Raw genomic sequence first — 6,516 nt, 5'->3', positions numbered from 1 at the left:
GCCGGTGAGGCCCAAGGCTGGGCCCCTGTGGAGCTGCGGGCGGTGGGCAAGGGCCTCCTGCCCCCAGACAGCCCCGGGAAGGACGCCCTCACCTGACACCTCACACGCCTGACCTCTGCGGTCTCGGGGGGATCTCAGGGCCGGAACACGGAAGAGGCTGCGGAGGTTCCTCCTGACCGGCCGGCGCTGTGACTGAGGGTGGGGGTGCAGCGCGGGCACCATACCTCCCTGGACTCCTGGAGGGAGAGCGAGCTCCTGGCACAGCTGCCAGCCAGCACGGGTGCTGCCCCCGTTGGCCACTCAGGACAGGAACTGACCTCCACTGGGAAGAGCCAGGTGAGAGCAGACCGAGCTGACCAACGGCCAGAGGAGGCTGTTCGAGCTGAAGCCCAGCCTGGCGGCCCCCCAGGAGGAGGCGACCTCAGGAGGACTTCGCACACACACACCTGGGAGAGCCTAGAGCAGACGGAACACAGGATTGAAAAGCTTCTCGGACTAAAATAACGGGACCTCACATTTTAAACGTCTGCAGGGATCTAGCCAGTGTGGTTCAGTGGATAGAGCGTCAGCCTACAGACTGAAGGGTCCCAGGTTTGATTCCTGGTCTGGGCACAGGCACGAGTTGCTGGCTCGATCCCCAGTGTGGGGCGTGCAGGAGGCAGCCGGTCCATGATTCTCTCGCATCACTGATGTTTCTCTCTCTCTCTCCCTCCCTCTCCCTTCTTCTCTGAAATTAATAAAATACATTAAAATAAGTAAATAAAAAGTCTGCAGGGACGGAGAATTCAGGGTCAGGGCTGAGGTAGAAGCTGGATGTTTGGGGGATGGAGGCGCAGCGAGCAGACCTGGGAAGATGTGTAATTCACGAGGAAGTACACGAAGGGTGACCTGCAGGAGCCACAGAGACACCAACAAGTCCTCACTCATGACAACGTGTGAGGGCTTGTCTCCGAGGCTCCATAAGGCACGAGATTCTGGCTGCCGTGGCCGTCTATCTCTTCGCGATCGCCACACGCGCCTCATCCTGCCCTGACGCTCACTCCACGGTGGAAGCTCTCCTTCTCCACTGCTCTGTGGAGAGGCTCCCAGGGCGGATGATTTTCTTTTTATTCCATTTCCCCCGACACAGGACCCGGCCAGAAAAAACATGAGAAACAAGCCCATCATCGAGAAATGGATGGCCGGTCGTAACTTACATACGTTGTAAGTTCATGTTCATCTGAACACAAGCGATGAGGAGGAGCGGAAAGAACCCCAGCATCCCATGGGGGACGGGATAGTGACGGTGCGTCTGCCCGCTCGGGTGCGTGTTTCCTGCTATGAGACATCCCTGACGACCTGACCGTGCTACTGACACAAGGCTATGAAAGTAGAATAAACACTTTACAATTTTATATTCACAGAAATCATAAAAACTCTCACATGCACACGGACCACACACACCAACACGCAGGCACACACGTCCACATGAACTTAATGTGATCATTATTCACTTTCCTAATTTTTTGTGCTTTCATTTCTTAACTAGAGGCCCGATGCAGGAAATTTGTGCACTGGAGGGGGGTCGCTCAGCCTGGCCTGTGCCCTCTCGCAGTCCGGGACCCCTTGTCCTTACCGCCCACCTGCTCACTACTCCTTACTGCTTGTCTCGCTGCTCCTTCGTGCTGCCACGGAGGCGGGAGAGGCTCCTGCCACCGCCACTGTGATCGCCAGCCATGAGCCTGGCTTCTGGTTGAGCAGTACTTCCCTCTGTGGGAGCGCACTCCTGCACTGAGCGTCTGCCCCCTGCTGGTCAGTGCACATCATAATGACCTGTCTTTCTGGTCATTCAACTGTAACGGTTGCTTAGGCTTTTATTATATAGACCAGAGGCCTGTTGCATGAAGAGATTCGTGCAATAGGCCTTCCCTTCCCTTGGCTGCTGGCGCCAGTTTGCCTCTGGCACCTGGGACCCAGGCCTTCGCTCTGGCCCAGCTCCAGCCGGAGCCAGCCCCGGAGCCATGAGGCTTCGCTGCTCCAGCCCCGGGGCCATCCAGCTTTGCTCCGCTGCTTGAAGCCTACGTATGCAAATTAACCGACATCTTTGTTGGGTTAATTTGCATACTCTCCTGATTGGCTGGTTAGTGTAGTGAAGGTACGGTCAATTTACATGTTTATCTATTATTATGTAAGATATGCCAACATGTTCCTAGTGGGGAAGATCAATACACTTGTGAGTATACTTTCAAGAGGGGAGCCTATTAAAACAATAGATGGTAGGCTTCATGTTGCAGAAAATCAAATCAGGACCAGGAGGAAAGAGAGGAGACAAGGTCATTAAACTCTGAAGGAAATAATAAAACTGTGGGGAAAGGTGCAGGTAAATAACAAAAAAAAGGTTAAACATGACAGAACACAAGAGGAAGAGTGAAGAATATTGCGAAGATCGCTGGGAATCGAGGCCCGTGACGGAGAGACAGCTGGTCTACCACATCCCAGGAAAAACCAACGATCTTTAGTGACGACTAAGAGCTGGTTTGATAAAAGCTTTATAGCTCACGTTTAACTAAAGGATTTGGGGAATATCAAAGTGAAGATGAAAGTTGTCCAGTCAGGTACACAAACGTAAGTTTTATTTCTACCCTAAAGTAATAACACAGAGAGCAAGTGGGTTTTCCTGTCATTTGCCCTTTGACTATTGCATCGAGTCCTTTAAACTGCGTGATTCCACGGAGAAAATGCACTTTGTTTAGCATGGTAAGAGGTAAGAACGTAAGCTCCACATTTCCCAAGCAGCTAACTCTTAGCTGCACTTGTTGAGTAACCCATTCCCTGGGGTTTGCTGATGTATTGATTGTGTCGTAGGCACACACAATCCCCCTGCTTCCCTGACCTCTGGATTTTTAAAGGAGATTATCGCTAATGATGTAAAGGCTGCTGGTCTCACCAACTCTGTGGACACTTGTCTGGAATACGCTTTGTGTTCCACCGACGTCGGAATGGAATCGCCCCACTGGGACCTCGCCCGAATGGGAGCAGAGGAGGAGGAAGTGGGGAGGAGGAAGTGGGGAACGAATGTGGAGACTCGGAGCCGGCTTCTCCCTTCCTCATTGGAGCAGCTGTGTCAGGCGCACCGGGCACTGACGTGGTCCCGTCTCTTCTAACAAGAATGGAAACCCACCGTGACATGAAAGCAACCCCGTCTTGGAACCCAGATGCATGATCCCGTTGGCGCGGATGCTTATGCATCAGCATTTAATTACTGTTCAACATATTGAATTATTTACTAGTTTTTCCACCAAGAATCCCTCAGGCCCGATGCAGAAGGCACAGCCCCATCCTGGAGCCTGGATTGAAGCGCGTCCCCCAACACAAACTGGATAACACAGGAGACCCCACTGGTCTCTGAAGGTCTGGATGGGGGAGAACATCGGGCTCAACAATAAGGGCTCCCTTTGCTGTCCATCCCTGCCTCCAGCGGGAGGTCATCGGTGTGACTTTGGGATCCAGGTCCTTCTGTGCCACTTGCTCTCCTGTATCCCCCCCACGTGGTCACCGGGAGACCCGACTTGGGGACCCACGTACACGAGCGCCCCCGGCTGAGACAGGCAGGCACGGACCCCTGCAGTGGCCATGGCAACAGGCAATAGTCATTTAATACCCGGCCGCACGGCTCAGTGGTTGAGCTTTGACCTATGAACCTGGAGGTCACATGCCCGGATTGTGGGCTCAATCCTCAATCTAGTGCAGTGATGGCGAACCTTTTGAGCTCGGCGTGTCAGCATTTTGAAAAACCCTAACGTAACTCTGGTGCCGTGTCCATATAGAAATTTTTTGATATTTGCAACCATAGTAAAACAAAGACTTACATTGTTGATATGTATTTTATATATTTAAATGCCATTTAACAAAGAAAAATCAACCAAAAAAATGGGTTCGCGTGTCACCTCTGACACGCGTCATAGTTTCGCCATCACTGGTGTAGGGTGTGCAGGAGGCAGCTGGTCGATGATTCTCTGTCATCATTGGTGTTTATCTCTCCCTCCCTCTCCCTGCATCTCTGATATCAATAAAAATACATAAAAATTAAAAAAAGGTTGAGCCCAGAATTCAGTATGAGGTTCAGACATTACAGCCTCAAACCCTGTCTCCTTCACATGAAAACACAGACGCCCCTTTGTGAGCAGGAAGTCCGAGGTGAGGCAGTGACGTCGCCCAGGCACCAGGGGGCGCTCCAGGCCCCGCTGCGAGGCGACACCAGCTGCTCACCTGGGGCCTGGGATGGCAGGTGTCCCTCCGAGGCAGAGGGCCGGGTAGCCCTTGGGAACCACTTTGCGGTTTATATTTAAAGTTCATCACAACTTCAATTAATTGTTCTTTCTTTTCTTTTTTTCTTTCCAAAGTGAGCCTCAGCCCGGCCATTGTCGGAAGCAAAACTGGCAGAGAGGCTGACGGGGGACGGGAAGGGTGAAGACAAGAGGCATGAGGATCGCGGACCGACGACAGGCTTGGGCTGCGTGACCTCGGCGGACAGCGTGGCCCCGAGAAGGGCAAGCAGAGGGGCGGGTGCGGGAGCAGCTGGAGATGCGGCTCCAGGGACGCTGACCTGAGAGGCCTGCGAGGTTCTCCAGGGAAATTATAGGAGCTGCAGGCGGGGACAGGACAGGCGGGGCACGCGGAGGGCAGGAGGTCAGGCCATGGTGGCACCAGAGGGGCTTGGCCAGAGCGTGAAATAGGGACACTGGAGTTAGGAAGCGAGGGAGGGTGTGGACAGCGGGATGGGAGGTGCTCCCGGCGGGAAGTGAGGACAGAGGAAAGGAAGACTTTGAACGTGTGAACCGAGGGATTGTGGATCCCATGGGTCAGAGGGTCACTGGTGGTGAAGGTCAGAGCGTGGAATGTTCCAGAAGGATGTGTGGGGAGGGCCAGGTTAATGAGGAGGAAACGTCGGACTGATCCCCCGGGGCTGCCCATCAGCCTCCCCTGGGAGCTGGGATGGAAGGGGAATTGGGTCAGCGCCTCGGGGAGGGGCCCCCGTTAGCATTTCCGTGGATGGTGGTAGATGCAGGTGAGACTCGCACGTGGAGGGGCGCCGGGCGGAGGGGAAGCCATCAGGATGGAGACGCTGGCGGAGCTGTGAGGACAGGAAGGTCGCCTGCCAGCCGGACCGGCCTCTCCCGGAAAGAGCAGTGAGGGGCACCCTCTTTTCCGTGGCGACAGCGGCCGTGACCCGTCCAGGATCCGTGTGTCCTCCGCTAAGAGAACCTCCATCTGGTGGGTGTAGAAACGCGCCCCTCCCAGCCCGCGGCCCTGTTCTGACGGGGGACCCGCTCTGGCCAGTGTGACCGTGGGGGGTGGGGGGGTATCCGGGTCAGGCCTCTGAGACCCTGTGGGATGGGAGCTGACCCCGGGCCGGGCTCTAAGACCCTGTGGGGTGGGAGTCCTTTTCAGAAACATCTTTAAAAATCAATAGATTTTACTTTTTAGAGTAGGTTTAGTCTTACAGAATATTGATCACAAAGTACTAAGATTTCCCATAAGCCTTCCCCTTTACACGTTTCCCCTATTATTAACATCTTGCATCAGTGTGTGTGGGGTGGGAGCTGCCCCGGGCCGGGCTCTGAGACCGTGTGGGGTGGGAGCTGACCCCGAGCCGGGCTCTGAGACCCTGTGGGGTGGGAGCTGACCCCGGGCCGGGCTCTAAGACCCTGTGGGGTGGGAGCTGACCCCGAGCCGGGCTCTGAGACCCTGTGGGGTGGGAGCTGACCCGGGCCGGGCTCTGAGACCCTGTGGGGTGGGAGCTGACCCGGGCCGGGCTCTGCCTCGCCATCCCCTCCCGTTGGCCTCACAGTGACTCAGCGTTCCTGAGCCTGAGGACGGATGGCCCCTGTGGGCCGGAAGCTGGACGGGCTCCTGGAGGAACTGCGGGCGGCCGGCCAGCCCTGAGCGCCAAACGCCACACGTGTGTTTTTAAGGGAGAAAAGTAAACATCTCGCTGTTGATGCAAAACCACTGGAACGTCTGTCACGTGAAGCCACGCGCAGTGCTAGCCAGCACGGCCTTCTTTCGAGAGTTTTAAAGATGGCTCCCCCTCTCCTTCACTGTAAGTAAAAGTCAGCAGGGGACACTATGCATGTATAACCCCTCACCCAGGGGTATGTTCCCACTGGTTTTAGGGGGAGTGGAGGAGAGAGGGACAGACAGAGGGATACTGAGAGAAACACAGCGATTGGCCGCCTGGACCAGGGCCTGGGCCGGGGAGGAGCCTGCAACCGGAGTCCGTGCCCTTGACCAGGATCGAACCTGGGACCTTGTGGTCCCCAGGCCGGTGCTCTATCCACTGAGCCAACCGGCCCGGGCTGATGACCCTATATAACTGTCTGCTTGAGTGCACAGCGGGGTGCAGCGCCATCCCATCCCCCCCCTCACACGGGAGCAGGGCTGTCACAACGGCAGTCACGACAGAGCGTTGGGCAGAGGGAAACGCAGCTCAACCAGCGTGTGTGGGTCCTGCCCAGACCGCCCCCGGCTGTGCCC

This window comes from Myotis davidii, unplaced genomic scaffold (genome assembly GCF_000327345.1).
Source record: "Myotis davidii unplaced genomic scaffold, ASM32734v1 scaffold552, whole genome shotgun sequence".
In the NCBI taxonomy this organism is placed as follows: Eukaryota; Metazoa; Chordata; class Mammalia; order Chiroptera; family Vespertilionidae; genus Myotis; species Myotis davidii.
This window is presented reverse-complemented; position numbering follows the sequence as displayed.